We start from the raw sequence: 27,970 nt of genomic DNA, 5'->3' as shown, positions 1-27,970 counted from the left end.
CACCACGGTTTCATATGATTTCTCCTATGCATATTCCTCCTTTACGTCGGTCGAATGACTGGGGTAGGCGGAGCCTAGGAGGGATCATGTGACCAGCTTTGCTGGGCTCTTTGCCATTTCCTGTTGGGGAAGAGAATATCCCACAAGTAAGGATGACGCCGTGGACCAGACACACCGTTGGAGAAAGTAATTTATCAGGTAAGCATAAATTCTGTTTTTTACCTAAGGTGGTATCTAATAAGAATATCAATCAAGAGATTGTTGTTCCGTCTTTGTGTCCTAATCCTTCTTCAAAGAAGGAACGTCTATTACACAATCTGGACGTGGTTCGTGCTTTAAAGTTTTACTTAAAAGCTACTAAAGATTTTCGTCAAACATCTGCTTTGTTTGTTGTCTACTCTGGACAGAGGAGAGGTCAAAAGGCTTCGGCAACCTCTCTTTCTTTTTGGCTAAGAAGCATAATCCGCTTAGCCTATGAGACTGCTGGCCAGCAGCCTCCAGAAAGGATTACAGCTCATTCTACTACAGCCGTGGCTTCCACATGGGCCTTTAAAAATGAGGCTTCTGTTGAACAGATTTGCAAGGTGGCGACTTGGTCTTCGCTTCATACTTTTTCAAAATTCTACAAATTTGATACTTTTGCTTCTTCGGAGGCTATTTTTTGGGAGAAAGGTTTTACAGGCAGTGGTACCTTCCGTTTAAGTACCTCCCTTCATCCGTTTACTTTAGCTTTGGTATTGGTATCCCACAAGTAATGGATGATCCGTGGACTGGATACACCTTACAAGAGAAAACATAATTTATGTTTACCTGATAAATTTATTTATCTTGTGGTGTATCCAGTCCACGGCCCGCCCTGTCATTTTAAGGCAGGTATTTTTTAATTTTAAACTACAGTCACCACTGCACCCTATGGTTTCTCCTTTCTCTGCTTGTTTTCGGTTGAATGACTGGATATGGCAGTTAGGGGAGGAGCTATATAGCAGCTCTGCTGTGGGTGATCCTCTTGCAACTTCCTGTTGGGAAGGAGAATATCCCACAAGTAATGGATGATCCGTGGACTGGATACACCACAAGAGAAATAAATTTATCAGGTAAGCATAAATTATGTTTTTTCATGCCGATAAGGCTGTCCTTTGCACTGGGTTGGGATTTCTTCCTAAGGTTGTGTCTTATCGCAACATTAATCAGGAGATTGTAGTTCCTTCCTTGTGTCCTAACCCTTGTTCCTTGTTCCTTCCTTGTGTCCTAACCCTTCTTCTAAAGAACGGTTACTTCATAACTTGGATGTGGTTCGAGCTTTCAAGTTTCTTCCACTTCCCTATCTTTTTGGCTGAGGAGCATGATTCGCCTGACTTATGAGACAGCAGGACATAAGCCTCCTCAGAGGATTATGGCTCATTTAACTAGGGCTGTGGCTTCTTCTTGGACCTTCAAGAATGAGGCCTCTCTGGAACAGATTTGTAAGGCGGCTGCCTGGTCCTCCTTACATACTTTTTAAAAGTTTTACAAATTTGACGTGTTTGCTTCGGCTGAAGCGACTTTTGGGAGAAAAGTTTTACAGGCTGTGGTGCCCTCAGTCTAGGGTCCGCCTCTTTTTTACCCTCCCGTTTTCATTCAGTGTCCTCTAGAGCTTTGGTATTTGTATTACACAAGTAATGAATGAAGCTGTGTACTCTCCTCGTATTAAGATGGAAAACATAAATTATGCTTACCTGATTATTTCATTTCCATCTGTACAAGGAGAGTCCACGGCTCCTGCCCTGGTTCTTCGTTGGGCAGACCTAAATTTCTTTAGTTTTTTCTTCTGGCACCATTTAATCCTTTCTCCTACTGTTCTTTGTTCTCTCGGCAGAATGACTGGGGGATGAGGGGAGTGGGGGAGATATTTAAGTCTTTGGCTGGGGTGTCTTTGCCTCCTTCTGGTGGCCAGGTTCTTAATTCTCACAAGTAATGAATGAAGCCGTGGACTCTCCTCCCCACGATGGAGATGAAATTATCAGGTAAGCATAATTTATTTTTTTAGTCTAGTTTTAGGCGACGAAATGGTACACATTAACTAGCTTTTGTCTTGCTGTGAAAAATTCTATGGATTTTAGTTCTTATAACTTATATTAATATAACAATGTTGGTTGTGCAAATCTGAGGAATGGGTAAAAAGGCACTATCTATCTTTTTACACAATAAAACATTTCAAGTAGACTGTCCCTTTAAACTTTACATTGTACTCAGACAGATAATCTCAATGTGAACACCACATTTCGCAGCCATACTGCTTTGGAATCCAATCCCTAGCTCTTTTGGATAAGCTTTGCAGTGTACAGCTTTGTGTGTACAATAACACAGGCTTCCATGGTTCCATTGTGCACAGATCATTAAGAAAATGTGTACAGTTTTCACTGCCATTTTTTTCTTTAGGTAGTGGAATCAAATTGGATGTTTCCGTAGTATTAATAAAAAAAAATGAATTGCCAACATTACCCTGCTTAAAAAGACACTGGCAATATTTTATAGATAAATGACAGAAAAATGTGTATTTGAAATGGTACAATTCATATTTTTTTACAGTGAGCACAGCTATTTTGTTTTGAGACACCAGTTTTTAACCTGAATAATTAACTAATTTCTGGTCAATATATACTTAATACAATTTATGTACACCTATTTCACCTCTAATAATTTGAATATAATGGCATTGTATTGTGAAAGGATAAATATGCTTTATGATAAATGTACTGTTTGTCACATAACATAATGATAACATTGGGCTTTTAGAAAATCACATGATTGAAACTAAGGTGCATTTACTTACCAGTTTGTCTGTACTGAGTCTCCAGTCTGACACGACTGAACTGAAAGTGTGGGGGGCGGAGCCAACTGCCTAAGTAGCCAGACGCACACTGCAAGAGCTCCGGCTCTGAAGCCTGGTATTTGGGGTTAATGCACGAGTACACAGTACTATTGGAGACCCCATTCCATAGTCTTCTACCAATCCACCATGGGCACCTGCATATTTATTCAAACCTAACTCAGGCACCTAACTCAGGCCTTACAACGCAACTACGAAGGTACAGCCACTGGAAGGTCAGAACCGGCAGCAGCAAGTATAACAGCCCACAATACCCGCATAGCGATCTACTATATACACCCAGCCTACTGATCGGAGCAGTCTTAGCAGCCATACCAGCTGCATTGTTGTTCTCCCTGAAAAGCAAAATGGCGGCTGTTGAGGACTGGGAGTTGATAGCTCTGGGTTTTATTGAGTCCTCCTTCCGGCTTCTAGAGACGCAGCTGATCAAGCTTTTTGCTGTAGCTACTAATAGCAGTATTCTACTTCCTCAGGCGGTACAAGGACAGGGACTATGCAATGTGGGAGAAGATAGCCTGAACACATCTGCCGACACTTATAATATCGGGGTGGAGGCCTTGCTCCATATTGTAAGCCGTACCAGCAGCTTCAAGGCCAAACCTGGAAGAGTGCAGACCAATGAAAACCCTATCTCTCATTTGCCTCTGAGAACCCCTGCTCACTTGGGACATCGGAACTTCACTTGTGGAGTGACTCTCAACTGCAGTACATACGCACCTCAGAAGAGACCTTGTGGAATCCCAGAGCATTTGCTGTAGCGAAATGGCCTCTTTTCTCACCGCACAGAGATTGCCCAGGCTTGCGGTCTGGTGTGGGGTGAAAAAGTTACTACATTGAAACACTATGCCACTACATTATCCCCTACCCAGCTTCAAATTCGATAGAGGGACAGTGTTGTGTTTCTTTTACAAAGATATGAAGAGTCCACGGATTTCATCCTTACTTGGGGGATATTAACCTCCTGCTAACAGGAAGTGGCAAAGAGCACCACAGCAGAGCTGTATATATAGCCCCTCCCTTCCCCTCCACCCCCAGTTATTCTCTTTGCCTGTGTTATACTAGCAAGACATGGTAAAGTGAGGTGTTAGTTTTAGTTTCTTCAATCAAGAAGTTTTTTATTTTAAATGGTACCGGTGCGTACTATTTTCCTCAGGGGGTTATGGAAGAAGATTTCTGCCCTGAGGTTTGATGATCTTAGCATTTGTAACTAAGATCCACGCTGGTTCCCACAAGGCTACTGACGGTAACCATGAGATATCTTCAGTGTGGAGACCGATTTCATGCTACAAGCAGCATTAAAGTATGTGCAGACTTTTTTTCTGAGGAGACTTGGTGTATCAGAACTGGCTGGCATTATTTCCCTGTATGGGAATGGGGTAAGCAGTAAAACCTATTTGAATAAGAGGGGTGTTACTGGAGTCCCTATTTTATATTTATCATTAGTTGATATTTGGGCATTATGTGACATGGGAGACGATATAAAAAACAATGTTTTATGTCTTTTATTTTTGGCACTTAAAACTTATTGGTTTTATGCTTGAGGGTTGTATTGTGTGTGTATTTTTACTTTAGTGCAAAACTGCATTTCCATGCGGTGTTGTTTGGGCCTACTCCGACTTTTGACCTTAAGGGGCGGAGCCTATTTTGGCGCAATTTCTTCAGGCTTAGCAGCAGCAAACAGTAACTCGGTGGCTCCTGGACTGTGTAGCTGGTCTGAAGGATTGGAAACTTGATTCGAAGTACCCTGGGGGCAGGTAGGCAGGTGTATTTTTATCTATCTTTTGACTACATGTTGATATAAGTACTTCTAAAGCCTTATTTCTGCCCTTGCTTCTAGGTGCAGTAATTTTTGGATTAACCAACGATATAAAGTTAAATTTGGGAATAATTTAACGTTTTTTGTGCATTTTGGAAAAATTGTTCACTTTTTCTTTTCTTAAAGGCACAGTACACGTTTTTTCGAATGTTTATTTTATGCTATAAATAAGTGTTTAATCGACTTTTGTGGTATTACTAGCCTGTTCAACATGTCTGACATTGAGGTTTCTCATTGTTCTATGTGTTTAGACGCTATTGTGCAACCCCCTCTAACATTGTGTAACTTTTGTTCTGAAATGGCTTTACAATGTAAAAAGCATATTTTAAATAAAGTGTGCCTAAGGATGATTCTCAGTCTGAAGAGAATCAGGATATGCCATCGAATTCTCCCCAAGTGTCACAACCTTTTATGCCCACACAAGAGACACCTAGTACTTCTAGTGCGTCTAATTCCTTTACTCTGCAGGAGATGGCTGCAGTTATGTCAACTACCCTTACAGAGGTATTGTCTAAATTACCAGTGTTGCAGGGTAAACACAGTAGGTCAAGTATTAATGTAAATACTGAATCCTCTGATGCTTTATTAGCTATTTCCGATGTTCCCTCACAGCTCTCTGAGTTGGGGATCAGGGAATTACTGTCTGAGGGTGAAATTTCTGATTCAGGGAATGTTTTGCAGACAGATTCGTATGCTATGTCATTTAAATTTAAGCTTGAACACCTCCGCCTGTTGCTTAGGGAGGTTTTAGCGACTCTGGATGATTGTGATCCTATTGTGATTCCTCCAGAGAAATTGTGTAAAATGGATAAATAGTTGGAAGTTCCTACTTACACTGATGTTTTTCCGGTTCCTAAGAGAATTTCGGAAATTATTAGTAAGGAATGGGATAGACCAGGTATACCGTTTTTTCCCTCTCCTAATTTTAAGAAAATGTTCCCTATATCAGATACCATTTGGGACTCATGGCAAACGGTCCCTTAGGTAGAGGGAGCTATATCTTCCCTAGCTAAGCGTACTACTATACCCATTGAGGATAGTTGTGTTTTCAAGGATCCTATGGATAAGAAATTAGAGGGTCTACTAAAGAAATTATTTGTTAATCAGGGATTTCTTTTACAACCTACGGCTTGCATTGTTCCAGTAACTACTGCAGCAGCTTTTTGGTTTGAGGCTCTAGAAGAGTCTCTTAAGGTTGAGACTCCATTAGATGACATTCTAGATAGAATTAAGGCTCTTAAGCTAGCTAATTCTTTTATTACTAATGCCGCTTTTCAAATTGCTAAATTAGCGGCAAAAAATGCAGGATTTGCTATTTTAGCACATAGAGCATTGTGGCTCAAATCTTGGTCTGCTGATGTGTCATCAAAACATAAGCTTTTAGCTATTCCCTTTAAAGGTAAGACCATTTTTGGGCCAGAATTGAAGGAGATCATTTCTGATTTTACAGGAGGTAAAGGCCATGCCCTACCTCAGGATAGGTCGGTTAAAATGAGGGGTAAACAGAATAATTTTTGTTCCTTTTGGAATTTTAAAGGAGGACCCCCCGCTTCTTCTTCTTCCACAAAGCAGGAGGGAATTTTTTCCCAATCTAAGTCAGTCTGGAGACCCAATCAGAACTTGAATAAGGGTAAACAATCCAAAAAATCCACTGCTGGTCCTAAGACAGCATGAAGGGGTGGCCCCCGATCCGGGACCGAATCTAGTAGGGGGCAGACTTTCTTTCTTTGCTCAGGCTTGGGCAAGAGATGTTCAGGATTCTTGGGCACTAGAAATAGTGACCCACGGTTATCAATTGGAATTCAAGGATTTTCTCCCAAGAGGGAGTTTTCATCTTTCAAAATTATCTGCAAACCAGATAAAGAGAGGAGTTCTTACGCTGTGTAAAAGACTTTTTTAATATGGGAGTAATCTGTCCTGTTCCAAAATTGGAACAGGGACAGGGGTTTTAATCAAACCTATTTGTGGTCCCCAAAAAAGAGGGAACGTTCAGACCCATTTTGGACCTCAAGTGTCTAAACAAATTTCTAAAGTTTGCCTTCTTGGACAAACATTATCAGTTCGTGGCTCTTCCTTTCGGGTTGGCCACAGCACCCAGAATCTTCACAAAGGTTCTAGGCTCTCTTTTGGCGGTTCTCAGACCGCAAGGGATAGCGGTGGCGCCTTATCTGGACGATATTCTGATTCAGGAGTCAACATATCATCTGACAATATCTCACACGGACACAGTGTCGTCTTTTCTGAGAACTCACGGCTGGAAGGTGAACATAGAGAAGAGTTCACTTGTTCCACAGACAAGGGTTCCTTTTTTGGGAATTCTGATAGACTCGGTAGCCATGAAAGTATTTCTGACGGAGGTCAGAAAATCAAAGATTTTGAATACTTGCCGAGCACTTCTGCCAATTCCTCGGCCATCAGTGGCTCAGTGTATGGAGGTAATCGGATTAATGGTAGCGGCAATGGACATCGCTCCGTTTGCTCGCTTTCATCTCAGACCACTGCAACTGTGCATGCTCGGTCAGTGGAATGGGGATTATGCGGATTTATCTCCAAAGATAATTCTGGATCAAGAGACCTGAAACTCTCTTCTTTGGTGGTTGTCGCCAGATCATCTGTCCCAGGGGACTTGTTTCCGCAGACCCTCATGGGTGATAGTGACAACAGATGCCAGCCTTCTGGGCTGGGGTGCAGTTTGGAATTCCCTGAAGGCTCAGGGTGTTTGGACTCAGGTGGAGTCTCTACTTCCAATCAATATTCTGGAACTGAGAGCAATATTCAATGCGCTTCAGGTGTGGCCTCAGTTGGCTTCAGCCAAATTCATCAGATTTCAGTCGGACAACATAACGACTGTGGCATATGTCAATCATCAGAGGGGAACAACGAGTTCCTTAGTGATGATAGAAGTATCCAAGATAATCAGTTGGGCAGAGGCCCACTCTTGTCATCTGTCAGCGATCTACATCCCAGGGGTAGAGAACTGGGAAGCAGATTTTCTAAGTCGACAGACTTTTCATCTGGGGGAGTGGGAACTTCACCCGGAGGTATTTGCCTCATTGATTCTCAGATGGAGCAGACCGGAATTGGATTTGATGGCATCTCGTCAGAATGCCAAGGTTCCAAGATACGGATCCCAGTCAAGGGATCCTCAGGCCGAACTGATAGATGCCTTGGCAGTACCTTGGTTGTTCAGCCTAGCTTATGTGTTTCCGCCATTACCTCTACTCCCACGCATGATTGCTCGAATCAAACAGGAGAGAGCTTCAGGGATCCTGATAGCGCCTGCGTGGCCACGCAGGACTTGGTTTGCGAATCTAGTGGACATGTCCTCTCTGCCACCGTGGAAACTTCCGTTGAGGCAGGACCTTCTCATTCAAGGTCCTTTCCAACATCCAAATCTAATTTCTCTGCAACTGACTGCGTGGAGATTGAACGCTTGATTTTTATCGAAGCGAGGATTCTCTTATTCAGTTATCAATACTTTGATACAGGCTAGAAAGCCTGTCACTAGAAAAATCTATCATAAGATATGGTGTAAATATCTTTATTGGTGTGAATCCAAGGGTTACTTATGGAGTAAAGTTAGGATTCCTAGGATTTTGTCTTTTCTCCAAGAAGGATTGGAGAAAGGGTTATCAGCAAGTTCCTTAAAGGGACAAATTTCAGCTTTGTCAATTCTGTTTCACAAACGTTTGGCAAATGTATCAGATGTTCAGTCTTTTTGTCAGGCTCTATCTAGAATTAAGCCTGTATTTAGACCTATTACTCCTCCCTGGAGTTTGAATTTAGTTCTTCGAGTTCTGCAAGGGGTTCCGTTTGAACCTATGCATTCCATAGATATTAAACTATTATCTTGGAAAGTTCTGTTTTTGGTTGCTATTTCTTCTGCTCAAAGAGTTTCTGAGTTTTCAGCGTTACAGTGTGATTCGCCTTATCTCATATTTCATTCTGATAAGGTGGTTTTACGTACCAAACCTGGGTTCCTTCCTAATGTTTCGAATAAGAATATTAATCAGGAAATTGTTGTTCCTTCCTTGTGTCCCAAGCCTTCTAAGAAGGAGTGTCTGTTACATAACTTGGACGTGGTCCGTGTCTTAAAGTTTTACTTACAGGCAACTAAGGATTTCCATCAATCATCTTCATTATTCATTGTTTATTCTGGAAAGCGTAGGGGTCAGAAAGCTACAGCTACCTCTCTTTCTTTTTGGCTGAGAAGTATCATCCGCCTGGCATATGAGACTGCTGGACAGCAGCCTCCTGAAAGAATTACGGCTCATTCTACTAGGGCTGTGGCTTCCACATGGGCTTTTAAAAACGATGCATCTGTTGAACAGATTTGTAAGGCTGCGACTTAGTCGTCCCTTCACACTTTTTCCAAATTTTCCAAATTTGATTCTTTTGCTTCTTCTGAGGTTATCTTTGGGAGAAAGGTTCTTCAAGCAGTGGTGCCTTCCGTTTAGGTTCCTGTCTTGTCCCTCCCTTTCATCTGTGTCCTATTGCTTTGGTATTGGTTTCCCACAAGTAAGGATGAAATCCGTGGACTCGTCATATCTTTGTAAAAGAAAACTAAATTTATGCTTACCTGATAAATTACTTTCTTTTACGATATGACGAGTCCACGGCCCACCCTGTTCTTTTTAAGACAGTTTTTCTTTTTCTTTTTTTGTAAATTTCAGTCACCTCTGCACCTTTATAGCCTATCCTTTTCTCTTCCTATACCTTTGGCCGAATGACTGAGGGTGGAGGGGAAGGGAGGGGCTATATATATACAGCTCTGCTGTGGTGCTCTTTGCCACTTCCTGTTAGCAGGAGGTTAAAGGGACATTATACACTCATTTTTTCTTTGCATAAATGTTTTGTAGATAATCTATTTATATAGCCCATAAAGTTTTTTTTTTTTAAATTAATGTATAGTTTTGCTTATTTTTAAATAACATTGCTCTGATTTTCAGACTCCTAACCAAGCCCCAAAGTTTTATGTGAATACGCTCGACTACCTACTCCAGCTTGCTCCTGTTTGTGTAAAGGGTCTTTTCATATGCAAAAGAAGGGGGAGGGGGGGAGTGTCTTATTTGCCACTTGCAGTGGGCTTTCCAGCTACCTTTTCAACAGAGTCAAACTGACAGCTTCTAAGTAAGTTTTTAAACAGTTTTATACTGGATTTTTATTTCAGTATCTGTGCATATTATTCTTTATAGTAGTGTCTATTACATGCAGTTATATGAAAATGAGTGTATACTGTCCCTTTAATATCCCACAAGTAAGGATGAAATCCGTGGACTCGTCATATCTTTGTAAAAGAAAACTAAATTTATGCTTACCTGATAAATTACTTTCTTTTACGATATGACGAGTCCACGTCCCACCCTGTTCTTTTTAAGACAGTTTTTCTTTTTCTTTTTTTGTAAATTTCAGTCACCTCTGCACCTTTATAGCCTATCCTTTTCTCTTCCTATACCTTTGGCCGAATGACTGAGGGTGGAGGGGAAGGGAGGGGCTATATATACAGCTCTGCTGTGGTGCTCTTTGCCACTTCCTGTTAGCAGGAGGTTAATATCCCACAAGTAAGGATGAAATCCGTGGACTTGTCATATCGTAAAAGAAAGTAATTTATCAGGTAAGCATAAATTTAGTTTTTGTGCTATATTACAGACTTACCCTTATGATAGTCACTGACTTGATGCTCTGGTTTATAATTCCATTAGGCTGTTTAGCCCTACTTTATTTACATGGTTCAGTTTTTGTTTTTGGCCAGATATCTTATGCTGCCTTCATTATTTTAAAATATAAAATGAGGTAGACCTACATCTACTCTTCCTTATGCTATATTAGGTTAAAGTGTCTAAGTATCTGGAGTGAAAGTCGTGTTACCTATGAAACTCTGTCTGCCAATGTTTATGTCCAATATGAAGGGTATTACTCACTAATATTTACTTTAGAGGAAATCCTTACAGTCCAGCATAAAATCCTGTTTTGTAGTATCCTCTTTAGCTCAACTACCCACCTAACACTTTCCTATATGCACCTGTCTGTCATACATTTCTACTACTTTTCACCGGTACGCATTAATAGACGCAGACGATCATAAAAATACTTGACCTGGTGCCCCTAGCTATATACACTCCTATAATGCTTTTGGTTTTGAGTGCATTGGGGGGTTTGGATGTCTGCGGCCGGGATGTCTGAGTCTCCCTGCGTTCTTATTTGAAGCTACAATATGTAGACTACATACGGATTGGGGATCCCAGAATTATCAGGTGAATACTAGCATTTAACATTTGATGTGTCTAGACCTTTACAAAATAGCTTTAGATATTGGTGTATTACTCAAATTTGATGTGTTACAATAGATGGTTTGAAAATATATAAGAGGAATAGGCTGAGCACATGTGTTAAGTTCTCCACTTTTTGTATGTAGTATTATATGTTAAACTCACAATCTGTTGGTATGTCTACTGCTATATTGGACTGCTCAGCCTTACTACATAGTATGTGATATACGTGTAGTGCGGGCCGGACCTACACTCCTGTTGTATATACTGCCTACCACACTTATATACCGTAACCACCTCCCCCTCCATAATAAACTTCCTAGACTAGGAGGGTTAAATATGCGGCTTATCTAGCCTATGCCGCACCTTCACAACTTTCATTATTACCTACAAATTGAGTGAAAGCTCTTTAATCCAATGCTACTGTTCATTATATTCCCTCTAAAAATAATTGTGTATTGGGGTCCTTGAGTGGCCCAAGATGGCATGAGAGGGACTTATATTACATTATATTATTCAGAAAGAGGTTTCAACTTTGCTGGTTTATTATTATAATTACTGTTATTCATTATTTTACAGGAAATCAGTCAAATGTATTACTTTGCACAATGTCCATGTACTTTGTTTCAATGCTTTAATCACAGTGAACATGTCATTGAATAGACATATTGCATGTATATCTAATCTTTGTACTATATAATAGCCTCAGAAAAAGAAACAAAGTGTAGCTGGTAAAGCAGGTTGATCTATAAGTGGATTCATGTTTAAGGTGGAATAGCATGATTATAAATCGTGCTCACAATTTAGCTAAATCATGCGCACGATTTAGCATGTGACTATGTCTACTCTGCAGGTTATGTCTTTTTTGTATTCTAAAGTGCTTGGTGGGGCACTTTGGACTAGATTACAAGTTGAGCACTATTGATAATGCACAATATACTTGTTTTTTGCATAGCACAATCTGTACTGGCCAATCTGATATTTGCTGTTGCTTAAAATGTTAGCATTGTAATACTCCTGATGCATAAATAGCGCACCCTATAATTTCAAGTGCAAAATTATGTAGCACCATGTACCATGATGGTAGATCCTTTACTGGCTTCTCCTGTTAAGGGTGTGTTAAGGAAGGGGCTTCTGTCCAGGGTTAGGATTTGCCCTCATGTTCTTTGGAAGTTTATAATAGATGGCTAGTTCAAAGGGACATGAAAGGGATAGTATAGACAGAATTAAACTTTCATGATTCTGATAGAAGTAAATTGGGAACCTGTTTAAACGAAATGCTCTATTATCTAATTTGCTTTGTTCTTTGTATCCTTTGTTAAAAAGCATGCCTAGGTAGACTCGGAAGCAGCAATGCGCTATTGGGAGCTAGCCGCTGAGTGTTAGCTGCATGTGTATTTCGCCATTGTCATTGACTCACCTGGCATGTTCATCTAGCTCCCAGCAGTGCACTGTACCTGTGGTTTTATGTGCACTATAGCACTCTTTATTAAAACAGTTTTACCCTTAGTGGTTTGCGCTCTGTCTCTGTGTTTTTGCACTTCTCTTATCTAATTTGTTTCGTTCTCTTGTTATTCATCGTTTAAAAGCAATGCACTATCTGCTTGCCACTGTCTCACCCAATGTGTTCAGCTAGGCCCCAGCAGAGCATTGGTCTCCTTCAGCAAAGGATACCAAGAGAATGAAGCAAATTTGTTGAAGTAAATATGAAAATGGTATCCTCTAAGTCCCAAACGTTTTCTTTCATGATTATGTCCCCTTAAGGTCTATTTCTTAATTCTGTGTGTTTATTTTATAAGATTTTTATAACACATTCAGTTTTGAGAACGACAAAACCAATAATATGTGATATCTTTTAGATAGAAACTTTGCCCTAGATAATCTGACAGAAACAGCTGGGAGAGCATGACATTGTGAATGGATTAAAGGGATAGGAAAGTTAAAATTAAACTTGCATGATTCAGATAGAGCATGTTATTTAAAAAAAAATCTTTTAAATTCATTTCTATTTTGAAATGTGCTTCGTTCTCTTGGTATCCCTTGTCGAAAAAGAATATGCGCATATCCTACACTAGTGGGAGCTAGCTGCTGATTGGTGCCTGCACACATTTATCTCTTGTGATTGGCTAACTAGCTGTGTTCAGCTAGCTGCCAGTAGTGCAATGCTGTTCCTTCAGCAAAGGATAAGATAAAATTGATAATAGAAGTAAATTGGAAAGTTGTTTAAAAACATTTTTTTTATCCAAATCATGAAAGAAAATGTTGGGGTTTCCTCTCCCTTTAATGGAATTAATTTACCAAAAAATTAAATATTACAGCCATGAATATACAACATCTTGCTATATAATTAAAAATTGATCTATATTTCTGGATGAATAACCTTTAGATTATAAATTGGAAAGTTGTTAATTGTTTCATGAAATTTTTTGTTTTAATTTGGGGAATCTTCATCTGATCCATGGTTCATATATCTACTCAACCCAAAAAAGTACTTCTCACGTCTCAATTTGAACTTTGTTACTTCTTTTTTTACTGATCAAGACAACAAACGCAATGCAGTCTCTGAACAATTTTGACCTTAGTGCCTTTCTTCCACCTACATCCTTCTTTTTGCCTTTTTCCACCATGACTTGGCAAGTCTCATTGACGGCTCTTAAAAAATGCCAAAGTCAGCTAGCTGGTGCACCTCCCTTTAAATGCTCTAGCGCGACCCTTCAGAGGCCTACCTCACATTTTGAAATCCACTGAGATAGTGCCATGGATATCCACAGTAAGGAGGCAAATGATCTGGTTCTATATTAAAAAATAACTCCAGCTATATACATAATAAAATTACATTAGGCCCTTATTGGACAATCTCTTTAAAATGTGTGGTCACATGGTCCTCACTGGTCCTTCCAGTGAGAGGTGACTTGGCTATTATGTGGTCAATGTAAAAATGGCACTTTATTTACACTTTGGATACTTATTTTTAAACAAAAAAATATAGATGCTAAAATGAAAACACTTCTGATATACCATCAGTTAATTAGAGATGAGGAAAACAGACTATCTAACATGTCCATTTTACTTTTTAAAATGTCGGGCTATTTTCTAGGATAGTCTTATTTTTTTCATCAGATGCTGAGAGTCCACAAGTCTTCATGTGTGGGAATTCCCCCACTAACCACTAGGATGAGGCAAAAGACACCCATCATAAAAGAGTCCTGAATTCTCAGTCATTTCTTATGTCTCCTTGATGGAGTGAGGTGAACATTGTATTGTTGAGAGGGGTTCTCTAACTGATCCGTGACCCATTTCCTTCACACAGTGCATTATCAGAGGGATAGACAAGAAGTTATCAGCTAGGCAGTGAAAGATCTTTTCTCAGTGGGAATTCTCACAAACATCCCAGGTGAAATGTGGATTTTTCCACCAATCCTTTTGTCTACAGTCTGCTGCTCCTTGTGAGATTCACAGCCCTCCCCAGGTGAAATATGGATTTATTCACCAATCCCTTGGGTTGTAAAATGCTGATACTTGTTAAACATCCTTGGCACCGTGTTTGTACTGCCTGGGATGGGTTTGTCTACTGGAGTAAGTCGCTGCAGCTGAGGTAAGCACAGTGGACTAAGGTGCTGCTAGGTAAATACTTTCATAGGACACTGGCTATTAGTATGAACATGTACAAATGATTAATATAGTCTTGGGGATATATATTTACACACCATACACCTTATATTATCAATTTTAAGCACTACTGTCTAAAAAAATTAGAAAATTCCTTTCTCCAACATTGGTGTGTCCGGTCCACGGCGTCATCCATTACTTGTGGGAATATTCTCTTCCCCAACAGGAAATGGCAAAGAGCACAGCAAAAGCTGTCCATATAGTCCCTCCCAGGCTCCGCCCCCCCCCCCAGTCATTCTCTTTGCCGCTCTGAACAAGTAGCATCTCCACGGAGATGGTGAAGAGTATGTGGTTTTTAGTTGTAGTTTTTTATTCTTCTATCAAGAGTTTGTTATTTTAAAATAGTGCTGGTATGTACTATTTACTCTGAAACAGAAAGAGATGAAGAGTTCTGTTTAAAAGAGGAGTATGATTTTAGCAGCAGTAACTAAAATCAATTGCTGTTCCCACGCAGGACTGTTGAGCTGAGAGAACTTCAGTTGGGGGGAACAGTTTGCAGACTTTTCTGCTCAAGGTATGACTAGCCATTTTTCTAACAAGACTGTGTAATGCTGGAAGGCTGTCATTTTTCCCTCATGGGGATCGGTAAGCCATTTTCTTAGAGTTAGAAAGAATAAAGGGCTTATTATGGGCTATTAACTGGTGGACACTTTTAAGGGCTAAATCGATTGTTTATTTAAGTTATTTTTGAAAGTTTGAAGTAATTTTCACACTTTTATTGTTTGGGGAACGTTTTTATCGCCAGGCACTAGTTTAGACACCTTCCCAGTCAGGAAGGGCCTTTCACTATAGTAGGCAGAGCCTCATTTTCGCGCCATTATTGCGCAGTTACTTTTGAGTACAGTGCATGCAGCTGCATGTGTGAGGGTCTGGTATCCACTGAAAGCGTTCCTAGAAGGCTTGAATTGGTATCGTATACCCCCCTGGGATTGGTGAAGTCGAAACAAAGTCTGTGGCTGGGACTGTAGTGGGGTTAAAATTGCAAACGGCTCCGGTTTCCACATTTTAAGGGTTAACAGCTTGAAAATTGGGGTGCAATACTTTGAATGCATTAAGACACTGTGGTGAAAATTTGGTAAAGATTGGATAATTCCTTCATAGTTTTTCACATATTCAGTAATAAAGTGTGCCCTGTTTAACATTTAAAGAGACAGTAACGGTTTTGTTTAAAAACGTTTTTTGTGCTTTATTAACCAGTTTAAGCCTGTTTAACATGTCTGTACCTTCAGATAGATCATGTTCTGTATGTATGGAAGCCAGTGTGGTTCCCCCTTAAAATATATGTGATAATTGTGCCATAGCGTCCAAACATAGTAAGGACAGTACTGTCACAAATAGTAAGGTTACCCAGGATGATTCCTCAGACGAAGGAAGTAGAGATAGTTCTACATCATCTCCTTCTGTGTCTATACCAGTTATGCCCGCGCAGGCGACCCCTAGTACTTCTAGCGCGCCAATGCTTGTTACTATGCAACAATTGACGGCAGTAATGGATAACTCCATAGCTAATATTTTATCCAAAATGCCAGCATTTCAGAGAGAGCGCGATTGCTCTGTTTTAAACACTGTAGAGCAGGAGGGCGCTGATGATAATTTTTCTGTCATACCCTCACACCAGTCTGAAGTGGCAGTGAGGGAGGGTTTGTCAGATGGAGAAATTTCTGATACAGGAAGAATTTCTCAGCAGGCAGAACCTGATGTTGTGACATTTAAATTTAAGTTAGAGCATCTCCGCGCATTACTTAAGGAGGTGTTATCTACTCTGGATGATTGTGACAATCTGGTCATCCCAGAAAAATTGTGCAAGATGGACAAGTTCCTAGAGGTCCCGGTGCACCCTGATGCCTTTCCGATACCTAAACGGGTGGCGGACATAGTGAATAAGGAGTGGGAGAAGCCAGGCATACCTTTTGTCCCTCCTATATTTAAAAAATTGTTCCCTATGGTCGACCCCAGGAAGGACTTATGGCAAACAGTCCCTAAGGTCGAGGGGGCGGTTTCTACACTAGCCAAGCGCACGACCATTCACATTGAGGACAATTGTGCTTTCAAAGATCCTATGGATAAAAAATTGGAGGGTTTGCTTAAAAAGATTTTTGTACAGCAAGGTTACCTCCTTCAACCTATTTCGTGCATTATTCCTGTCGCTACAGCGGCGTGGTTCTGGTTCGAGGAACTGGAAAAGTCGCTCAGTAGGGAGACTCCATATGAGGAAGTCATGGACAGAATTCACACACTTAAGTTAGCTAATTCCTTTATTTTAGACGCCGCTTTGCAGTTAGCGAGGTTAGCGGCGAAAAATTCAGGGTTTGCAATTGTGGCGCGCAGAGCGCTCTGGCTAAAGTCTTGGTCGGCGGATGTATCTTCCAAGACAAAATTGCTTAATATCCCTTTCAAAGGTAAGACCCATTTTGGGCCAGAATTGAAAGAAATTATTTCAGACATCACTGGGGGAAAGGGCCATGCCCTCCCACAAGATAGACCTTTCAAGGCTAAGAATAAGTCCAATTTTCGTTCCTTTCGCAATTTCAGGAACGGACCGGCTTCCAACTCTGCAGCCTCTAGACAAGAGGGTAACGCTTCCCAGACTAAACCAGCTTGGAAACCAATGCAAGGCTGGAACAAGGGTAAACAGGCCAAGAAGCCTGCTGCTGCTACCAAGACAGCATGAAGGGGTAGCCCCCGATCCGGGACCGGATCTAGTAAGGGGCAGACTCTCTCTCTTTGCTCAGGCTTGGGCAAGAGATGTTCAGGATCCCTGGGCACTAGAAATAGTCTCTCAGGGTTATCTTCTAGAATTAAAGGAACTAGCCCCAAGGGGAAGGTTCCACATGTCTCACTTATCTTCAAACCAAATAAAGAGACAGGCATTCTTACATTGTGTAGAAGACCTGTTAAAGATGGGAGTGATACACCCAGTTCCAACAGTGGAACAAGGTCAGGGGTTTTACTCAAATCTGTTTATAGTTCCCAAAAAAGAGGGAACTTTCAGACCAATTCTGGATTTAAAAATTCTAAACAAATTTCTTAGAGTTCCATTGTTCAAAATGGAAACCATTCGAACAATTTTACCTACAATCCAGGAGGGTCAATTTATGACTACCGTGGATTTAAAGGATGCGTATCTACATATTCCTATCCACAAAGATCATCATCAGTTCCTAAGGTTCGCCTTTCTGGACAAACATTATCAGTTTGTGGCTCTCCCATTCGGGCTAGCCACTGCTCCAAGAATTTTCACAAAGGTGCTCGGGTCCCTTCTAGCGGTTCTAAGACCAAGGGGTATTGCAGTGGCACCTTATCTGTACGACATTCTAATCCAAGCGTTGTCTCTTTCCAAAGCAAAGGCTCATACAGACATTGTTCTAGCCTTTCTCAGATCTCACGGGTGGAAGGTGAACGTAGAAAAGAGTTCCCTGTCTCCGTCGACAAGAGTTCCCTTTTTGGGAACAATAATAGATTCTTTAGAAATGAAGATCTTCCTGACAGAGGTCAGAAAGTCAAAGCTTCTAAACGCTTGTCAAGTTCTTCACTCTATTCTGCAGCCTTCCATAGCTCAGTGCATGGAAGTAGTAGGGTTGATGGTTGCAGCAATGGACATAGTTCCTTTTGCTCAAATTCATCTAAGACTATTACAACTGTGCATGCTCAAGCAGTGGAATGGGGACTATACAGACTTGTCTCCAAAGATTCAAGTAGACCAGATGACCAGAGACTCACTTCGTTGGTGGTTGTCCCAGGATCACCTGTCTCAGGGAATGAGTTTCCGCAGACCAGAGTGGGTCATTGTCACGACCGACGCCAGTCTATTAGGCTGGGGCGCGGTCTGGGATTCCCTGAAAGCTCAGGGTTTATGGTCTCGGGAAGAGTCTCTTCTCCCGATCAACATCCTGGAACTGAGAGCGATATTCAATGCTCTCCGGGCTTGGCCTCAACTAGCGAAGGCCGGATTCATAAGATTCCAGTCAGACAACATGACGACTGTAGCTTACATCAACCATCAGGGGGGAACAAGGAGTTCCTTGGCGATGAGAGAGGTATCCAAAATCATCAAATGGGCGGAGGATCACTCCTGCCACCTATCTGCAATCCACATCCCAGGAGTAGACAACTGGGAGGCGGATTATTCCAGACATGGATCTGATGGCGTCTCGTCAGAACTTCAAGGTTCCTTGCTACGGGTCCAGATCCAGGGATCCCAAGGCGACTCTAGTGGATGCATTAGTGGCGCCTTGGTCATTCAACCTAGCTTATGCGTTTCCACCGTTCCCTCTCCTTCCCAGGCTTGTAGCCAGGATCAAACAGGAGAAGGCCTCTGTGATTCTGATAGCTCCTGCGTGGCCGCGCAGGACTTGGTATGCAGACCTGGTGAATATGTCATCGGCTCCACCATGGAAGCTACCTTTGAGACAGGATCTTCTAGTACAAGGTCCATTCGAACATCCAAACCTAGTTTCTCTGCAGCTGACTGCTTGGAAATTGAACGTTTGATTTTATCCAAGCGTGGGTTTTCAGATTCAGTGATAGATACTCTGGTCCAAGCCAGAAAACCTGTGACTAGAAAGATTTACCATAAAATATGGAAAAGATATATTTGTTGGTGTGAATCCAAGGGATTCTCCTGGAGTAAGATTAAAATTCCTAAGATCCTCTCCTTTCTCCAAGAAGCTTTGGATAAGGGATTGTCAGCGAGTTCTCTAAAAGGACAGATTTCTGCTTTATCTGTCTTGTTACACAAACGACTGGCAGCTGTGCCAGATGTACAAGCTTTTGTACAGGCTTTGGTCAGAATCAAGCCTGTTTACAGACCCTTGACTCCTCCCTGGAGTCTAAATTTAGTTCTTTCAGTTCTTCAAGGGGTTCCGTTTGAACCCTTACATTCCATAGATATCAAGTTACTATCTTGGAAAGTTCTGTTTTTGGTTGCTATTTCTTCTGCTAGAAGAGTTTCTGAATTATCTGCTTTGCAGTGTGATCCACCCTATCTGGTGTTCCATTCAGATAAGGTTGTTTTAGGTACCAAGCCTGGTTTTCTTCCAAAAGTTGTTTCCAACAAGAATATTAACCAGGAAATAGTTGTTCCTTCTTTGTGTCCGAATCCAGTTTCAAAGAAGGAACGTTTGTTACACAATTTAGATGTAGTCCGTGCTTTAAAGTTCTATTTAGAAGCAACAAAGGATTTCAGACAAACTTCTTCTTTGTTTGTCGTTTATTCTGGTAAGAGGAGAGGACAAAAAGCTACTGCTACCTCTTTCTTTCTGGCTGAAAAGCATCATCCGATTGGCTTATGAGACTGCCGGACGGCAGCCTCCTGAACAAATCACAGCTCACTCTACTAGGGCTGTGGCTTCCACATGGGCCTTCAAGAACGAGGCTTCTGTTGATCATATATGTAAGGCAGCTACTTGGTCTTCTCTGCACACTTTTGCCAAATTCTACAAATTTGATACTTATGCTTCTTCGGAGGCTATTTTTGGGAGAAAGGTTTTGCAAGCCGTGGTGCCTTCTTTTAGGTAACCTGATTTGCTCCCTCCCTTCATCCGTGTCCTAAAGCTTTGGTATTGGTTCCCACAAGTTATGGATGACGCCGTGGACCGGACACACCAATGTTGGAGAAAACAGAATTTATGCTTACCTGATAAATTACTTTCTCCAACGGTGTGTCCGGTCCACGGCCCGCCCTGGTTTTTTAATCAGGTTTGAAAAATTTCTTTCTCTATACACTAGTCACCACGGCACCCTATAGTTTCTCCTTTTTTTCTCCTAACCGTCGGTCAAATGACTGGGGGGGCGGAGCCTGGGAGGGACTATATGGACAACTTTTGCTGTGCTCTTTGCCATTTCCTGTTGGGGAAGAGAATATTCCCACAAGTTATGGATGACGCCGTGGACCGGACACACCGTTGGAGAAAGTAATTTATCAGGTAAGCATAAATTCTGTTTTCCTTCCTGGCAGGGAGAGTCCACGACCCCGCCCGTAATTTATTTGTGTTGGGTGGCTCCCTTTTTTTCCCTATGACATGGAGAGTCCACAACGTCATTCCAATTACTAGTGGGGTTTTCAACTCCTGGCCAGCAGGTGGAGACAAAGAGCACCTGTTAAGTGTAACTTCCCTTATCCCCAGTCATTCTCTTTGCCTCTGTCAATGGAGGTTGTGTGAAGTTGGTGTCTGAAGATATTAATCCTTTTATGGGTACTCTTCCCTGCAAGGATTGGTGTCTAGCTGTGTCCATGTCAATCTCTTTAGAAAGGCTAGTGGTGACTCTTAAGCAGTTAAAAGGTGGCGAGTTAGTCTTTGCTTTACTTTTAAAATGTTGCTACCCCTTTGTAGAAAGCCAGAATTAGTTACTCTGTTCTTGATTTTACTACAGGTCCATGACAGGGAGCAAAGTGCCTGTCACACCTACGTAGCAGCATCTGTCCTGCAACTGGATCTCAGGTAAGTGCTTTTTCCTTCTAGGTATTGAAGGACAGCAGCACTTAAGAGGTTAATCCTCATTCTAGTCCTAATTAGGATATATATCTTTTATAATTAAGGATCATCAGGACAGATTATGACAATGGCGGAGATACAAGTTAAAGGGAACGGAGAATAAATCTCCTTAGAATGTGCCTAAGTTTATCCGTTAATTTAGGATATATTGTGGTTGAGCAGACACCTGGTTTACTACCAGGGAATTTTGCCGCTGCCATTGCCGTTTTTTTTTCTTTCTTATAGAAATTGCCAAGGCTGCATGGTGTGTGAGAAAGGGGTTTCATGGTGACATTATTTCTGCCTCTTTATATGCCTGTAAAATCCATGTTTTTAGGATTTTTGGAGTGCTTCTAATTGTGTGGGGGCCAGTTTATTTGTGACGCAGTTAATGTTGAGCGTCTGCTTTTTCAGTCAGTTACTGCTTAGTGGCACCTTAATATATGTTGAGGGAAAACTACTAAGAGTTAGAGTTTTGTGTAAATTGTGTTTCTTTCATGTAATTAGCAAGAGTCCATGAGCTAGTGACGTATGGGATATACATTCCTACCAGGAGGGGCAAAGTTTCCCAAACCTCAAAATGCCTATAAATACACCCCTCACCACACCCACAATTCAGTTTTGCAAGCTTTGCCTCCCGTGGAGGTGGTGAAGTAAGTTTGTGCTAGATTCTACGTTGATATGCGCTTCGCAGCAGGCTGGAGCCCGGTTTTCCTCTCAGAGTGCAGTGAATGTCAGAGGGATGTGAAGAGAGTATTGCCTATTTGAATTCAATGGTCATTATTTGGGATAATGCATATGAATAATCATTTTTTTCTTACCTTAAAAATTGTTTCAATTGACCTTTTTCCCTGTGGGCTGTTAGGCTCGCGGGGGCTGAAAATGCTTCAATTTATTGCGTCATTCTTGGCGCGGACTTTTTTGGCGCAAAAAAAAATTTTTTTTGTTCGTGATTGCGTCATTTTTTTGACGTTTTGCACCAAAAATGTCGGCGTCACCGGATGTGGCGTCATTCTTGGCGCCAAAAAATTTAAGGCGCCAATAATGTGGGCGTCTTTTTTTTGGCGCTAAAAAATGTGGGCGTCATTCTTGTCTCCACCTTTTTTTCACATTATTTCAGTCTCATTTTTCATTGCTTCTGGTTGCTAGAGGCTTGTTCATTGGCATTTTTTTCCCATTCCTGAAACTGACATTTAAGGAATTTGATAATTTTGCTTTATATGTTGTTTTTTCTTTTACATATTGCAAGATGTCTCAAATTGACCCTGGATCAGAATCTACTTCTGGAAAGACGCTGCGTGATGCTGGTTCTACCAAAGTTAAGTGCATTTGTTGTAAACTTGTGGTATCTGTTCCTCCGGCTGTAGTTTGTGATGAATGTCATGATAAACTTGCTAATGCAGATAGTATTTCCATTAGTAATATACCATTACCTGTTGTTGTTCCCTCAACATCTAATACTCAGGATGTTCCTGTTAATATAGAATAATTTGTTTCTAAATCTATTAGGAAGGCTATGTCTGTTATTCCTCCTTCCAGTAAACGTAAAAGGTCTTTTAAAACTTCACATTTTTCAGATGAATTTTTAAATGACCGTCGTCATTCTGATTTGTCTGTTTCTGATGAGGGCTGCTAATCGTTTTCGTTCCTTTCGTCAGAATAAGGAACAGAAGCCTGACCCTTCCCCTAAAGGAACGGTTTCTGTTTGGAAACCTTCTCCAATCTGGAATAAATCCAAGCCTTTTAGAAAGTCAAAACCAGCTCCCAAGTCCACATGAAGGTGCGGCCCTCATTCCAGCACAGCTGGTAGGGGGCAGGTTACGATTTTTCAAAGACATTTGGATCAATTCAATTCACAGTCTTTGGATTCAGAACATTATTTCACAAGGGTACAGAATAGGTTTCAAATTAAGGCCGCCTGCGAAGAGATTTTTTCTCTCTCGCATTCCAATAAACCCAGTGAAGGCTCAGGCATTTCTGAAATGTGTTTCAGATCTAGAGTTGTCTGGAGTAATTGTGCCAGTTCCTGTTCTGGAACAGGGTCTGGGGTTTTACTCAAATCTATTCATTGTACCAAAGAAGGAGAATTCCTTCAGACCAGTTCTGGATCTAAAGATATTGAATCGTTATGTAAGGATACCAACATTCAAAATGGTAACTATAAGGACTATTCTGCCTTTTGTTCAGCAAGGGCATTATATGTCCACAATAGATTTACAGGATGCATATCTTCATATTTCGATTCATCCAGATCACTTTCAGTTTCTGAGATTCTCTTTTCTACACAAGCATTACCAGTTTGTGGCCCTTCCGTTTGGCCTAGCAACAGCTCCAAGGATCTTTTCAAAGGTTCTCGGTGCCCTTCTCTCTGTAATCAGAGAACAGGGTATTGCGGTATTTCCTTATTTGGACGATATCTTGGTACTTGCTCAGTCTTCACATTCTGCAGAATCCACACAAATCAACTTGTGTCGTTTCTTCAAAGACATGGTTGGAGGATCAATTTATCAAAGAGTTCATTGATTCCTCAGACTCAGGTAACCTTTTTGGGTTTTCAAATAGATTCAGTGTCCATGACCTTGTGTCTAACAGAAAAGAGACGTCTGAAATTGGTTTCAGCCTGTCGAAACCTTCAGTCTCAATCGTTCCCTTCGGTAGCTTTATGCATGGAAATTCTAGGTCTCATGACTGCTGCATCGGACGCGATCCCCTTTGCTCATTTTCACATGCGACCTCTTCAGCTTTGTATGCTGAACCAATGGTGCAGGGATTATACAAAGATATCACAATTAATATCCTTAAATCTCAATGTACGACACTCTCTGACGTGGTCGATAGATCACCATCGTTTAGTCCAAGGGGCTTCTTTTGTTCGTCCAACCTGGACTGTGATCTAAACAGATGCGAGTCTGTCAGGTTGGGGAGCTTTATGGGGATCTCTGACTGCGCAGGGGGTTTGGGAATCTCAGGAGGCGAGATTACCAATCAACATTTTTGGAACTCCGTGCGATTTTCAGAGCTCTTCTGTTCTGGCCTCTTCTGAAGAGAGAATCGTTTATTTGTTTTCAGACAGACAATGTCACAACTGTGGCATATGTCAATCATCAGGGTGGGACTCACAGTCCTCAGGCTATGAAAGAAGTATCTCGGATACTTGTATGGGCGGAATCCAGCTCCTGTCTAATCTCTGCGGTTCACATCCCAGGTATAGACAATTGGGAAGCGGATTATCTCAGTCGCCAGACGTTACATCCGGGCGAATGGTCCCTTCACCCAGAGGTTTTTCTTCAGATTGTTCAAATTTGGGGACTTCCAGAAATAGATCTGATGGCCTCTCATCTAAGCAAGAAACTTCCCAGGTATCTGTCCAGATCCAGGGATCCTCAGGCGGAGGCAGTGGATGCGTTGTCGCTTCCTTGGAATTATCATCCTGCCTATATCTTTCCGCCTCTAGTTCTTCTTCCAAAAGTGATTTCCAAAATTCTAATGGAACGTTCGTTTGTACTGCTGGTGGCTCCAGCATGGCCTCACAGGTTTTGGTATGCGGATCTCATTCGGATGGCCAGTTGCCAACCCTGGACTCTTCCGTTAAGACCAGACCTTCTATCTCAAGGCCCTTTTTTCCATCAGGATCTCAAATCATTAAATTTGAAGGTATGGAAATTGAACGCTTGATTCTTAGTCATAGAGGTTTCTCTGACTCAGTAATTAATACTATGTTACAGGCTCGTAAATCTGTGTCTAGGAGGATTTATTATCGAGTCTGGAAGACTTGCATTTCTTGGTGTTCTTCTCATAAATTCTCATGGCATTCTTTTCAACATTAGTAGAGAAATTGTTGTTCCTTCATTGTGTCCTAATCCTAAGAATTCAAAGGAGAGATCTTTACATTCTTTGGATGTAGTAAGAGCTTTGAAATATTATGTTGAAGCTACTAAAGATTTTAGAAAGACTTCTAGTCTATTTGTTATCTTTTCTGGGTCCAGAAAAGGTCAGAAGGCCTCCGCCATTTCTTTGGCGTCTTGGTTAAAGTCTTTGATTCATCATTCTTATGTAGAGTCGGGTAAATCCCCACCTCAAAGAATTACGGCTCATTCTACTAGGTCAGTTTCTACTTCCTGGGCGTTTAGGAATGAAGCTTCTGTTGATCAGATTTGCAAAGCAGCAACTTGGTCTTCTTTGCATACTTTTACTAAATTCTACCATTTTGATGTGTTTTCTTCTTCTGAAGCAGTTTTTGGTAGAAAAGTACTTCAGGCAGCTGTTTCAGTTTGATTCTTCTGCTTATAATTTCAGTTTTTTTCATTATTGAGATTAAAACTTTTGTTTTGGGTTGTGGATTATTATTTTTCAGCGGAATTGGCTGTCTTTATTTTATCCCTCCCTCTCTCTAGTGACTCTTGCGTGGAAGTTCCACATCTTGGGTATTTATTATCCCATACGTCACTAGCTCATGGACTCTTGTTAATTACATGAAAGAAAACATAATTTATGTAAGAACTTACCTGATAAATTCATTTCTTTCATATTAGCAAGTCCATGAGGCCCACCCTTTTTTGTGGTGGTTATGATTTTTTTGTATAAAGCACAATTATTCCAATTCCTTATTTTTATGCTTTTGCTCCTTTCTTATCACCCCACTTCTTGGCTATTCGTTAAACTGAATTGTGGGTGTGGTGAGGGGTGTATTTATAGGCATTTTGAGGTTTGGGAAACTTTGCCCCTCCTGGTAAGAATGTATATCCCATACGTCACTAGCTCATGGACTCTTGCTAATATGAAAGAAATGAATTTATCAGGTAAGTTCTTACATAAATTATGTTTTTAGACCTGAAGTGTTTAAACAAGTTCCTCAGAGTACCGTCCTTGAAGATGGAGACTATACGTTCCATTCTTCCTTTGGTTCAAGAGGATCAGTTTATGACAACCATAGACTTAAAGGATACATTCCTTCATGTTTCCTTTCACCGGGATCATCACAAGTTTCTAAGGTTTGCTTTCTTAGACAATCATTTCCAGTTTGTGGCTCTTCCTTTTGGCCTTGCCACAGCTCCCAGAATTTTCTCAAAGGTCCTGGGGGCTCTTTTGGCAGTTATCCGGTCTCGGGGCATTGCCGTTGTGCCTTATCTGGACGACATTCATTCTGGTTCAGGTGCCGTCTTTTCAACAAGCAAGCACTCATACGGAGATCTTGTTGTCTTTTCTTCGCTCCCACGGTTGGAAGGCAAATCTGGGAAAGCGTTCTCCGATTCCAGCCACAAGAGTAGTGTTTTTAGGGACCATAATAGACTCCCTACTAATGAAGATATTACTGACAGAGGTCAGAAAAACAAAGATCTTCGACTCTTGTCTTGTCCTTCAGTTCTCTCCTTGGCCATCAGTGGCTCTATGTATGGAGGTTATTGGTCTGATGGTAGCTTCCATGGACATCATTCCGTTTGCTCGGTTCCATATCATACCTCTGCAGTTATGCATGTTAAGGCAATGGAACGGGGACTATACGGATATGTCTCCGAAAAATAGTTCTGGATCAGGCGACAAGGGACTCTCTTCTGTGGTGGTTGTCTCAGTAACACCTCTCCCAGGGAACTTGCTTAAGCAGACCTTCCTGGGTGATCATGACCACGGATGCCAGCCTTTTAGGGTGGGGAGTAATTTGGGGGTTATTGAAGACTCCGGGTCTTTGGACTCTGGAGGAGTCAGTTCTCCCTATAAATATTCTAGTACTGAGAGCGATTTTCAATGCTCTACTGGCCTGGCCACAGCCTTAGCCTGGTTTATCAGGTTCCAGTCGGACAACTTAATATCGGTGGCGTACATCAACCACCAGGGGGGAATTCGGAGTTCCTTGGCCATGACAGAGGTGTCCCGGATAATCCAGTGGGTGAAGTCTCACAACTGTTGTCTTTCTGCGATCCACATCCCAGGAGTGGACAGTTGGGAGGCGGGGGAGTGGGAACTCCATCCGGAAGTATTTTCCAGTTTAATTCTCATTTGGGGACAGCCTTAACTGGATCTCATGGCTTTTTGGCAGAATGCCAAGCTTCTGAGGTACGGCTTGAGGTCAAAGGATCCACAGGCTTTCTTGATAGATGCTCTGGCGGTCCCTTGGAATTTCAGTCTAGCATACATATTTTCTCCGTTCAATCTCCTGCCAAGAGTCATTGCTCGGATCAAGCAGGAGAGGGCGTCGGTGATTCTCATAGCGCCGGCATGGCCTTGCAGGATCTGGTATGCAGATCTAGTGGAAATGTGGTCTCTACCTCCGTGGAGACTCCCTCTGAGGAAGGACCTTCTATTTCAGGGTCTTTTTCTTTATCCAAATCAGTTCTTCGTTCTAAGTTGGGTTTTTCTTCCTAAAGGGGTTTCTGATAGAAATATTAATCAGGAAATTGTTGTTCCTTCTTATGTCCTAATCCTTATTTTCATAGGGAAGGTTTGTTGCACGACCTGGAGGTTGTGCATGCTCTAAAGATCTGCTTACAGGTGACTAAGGTTTTGGCAGTCTTCTGTCCTGTTTATTTGCTTCTCAGGAAAGCATATAGATTAGAAAGCTTCCGCTACTTCTCTTTCCCTCTAGTTGAGAAGTATATTTCGTTTTGCTTATGAGATGGCTGGTCAGCAGCCTCTTAAAAGAATTACAGTTCATTCCATGAGGGCTGTATTCTCTTCTTGGGCCTTCAAAAATGAAGCTTCTGAGGATTACATTTGCTAGACTGCAACTTGGACACCTCTGCATAATTTTTCCAAATTTGATAAATTTGAGACTTTTACCTCAGCTGAGGTTTCTTTTGGGCGAAAGGTTCTTCAAGCGGTGGTGCCTTCTGTTTAGGTCTGCCTGTCTGGTTTTCCCTCCCTAGTCATCTGTGTCCTC

General features: G+C 41.5%; 1 protein-coding gene across 1 annotated transcript in view; it reads left to right on the top strand.

Annotated features, from left to right (window-relative positions):
• ATRX (ATRX chromatin remodeler) overlaps positions 1–27,970 on the top strand; it is a 783,199-nt gene that overhangs the window by 651,900 nt on the left and 103,329 nt on the right. The window lies entirely within an intron of this gene.

The sequence above is a fragment of the Bombina bombina genome, chromosome 1, assembly GCF_027579735.1.
Source record: "Bombina bombina isolate aBomBom1 chromosome 1, aBomBom1.pri, whole genome shotgun sequence".
NCBI classification, from domain to species: Eukaryota; Metazoa; Chordata; class Amphibia; order Anura; family Bombinatoridae; genus Bombina; species Bombina bombina.
This window is presented reverse-complemented; position numbering and strand designations above follow the sequence as displayed.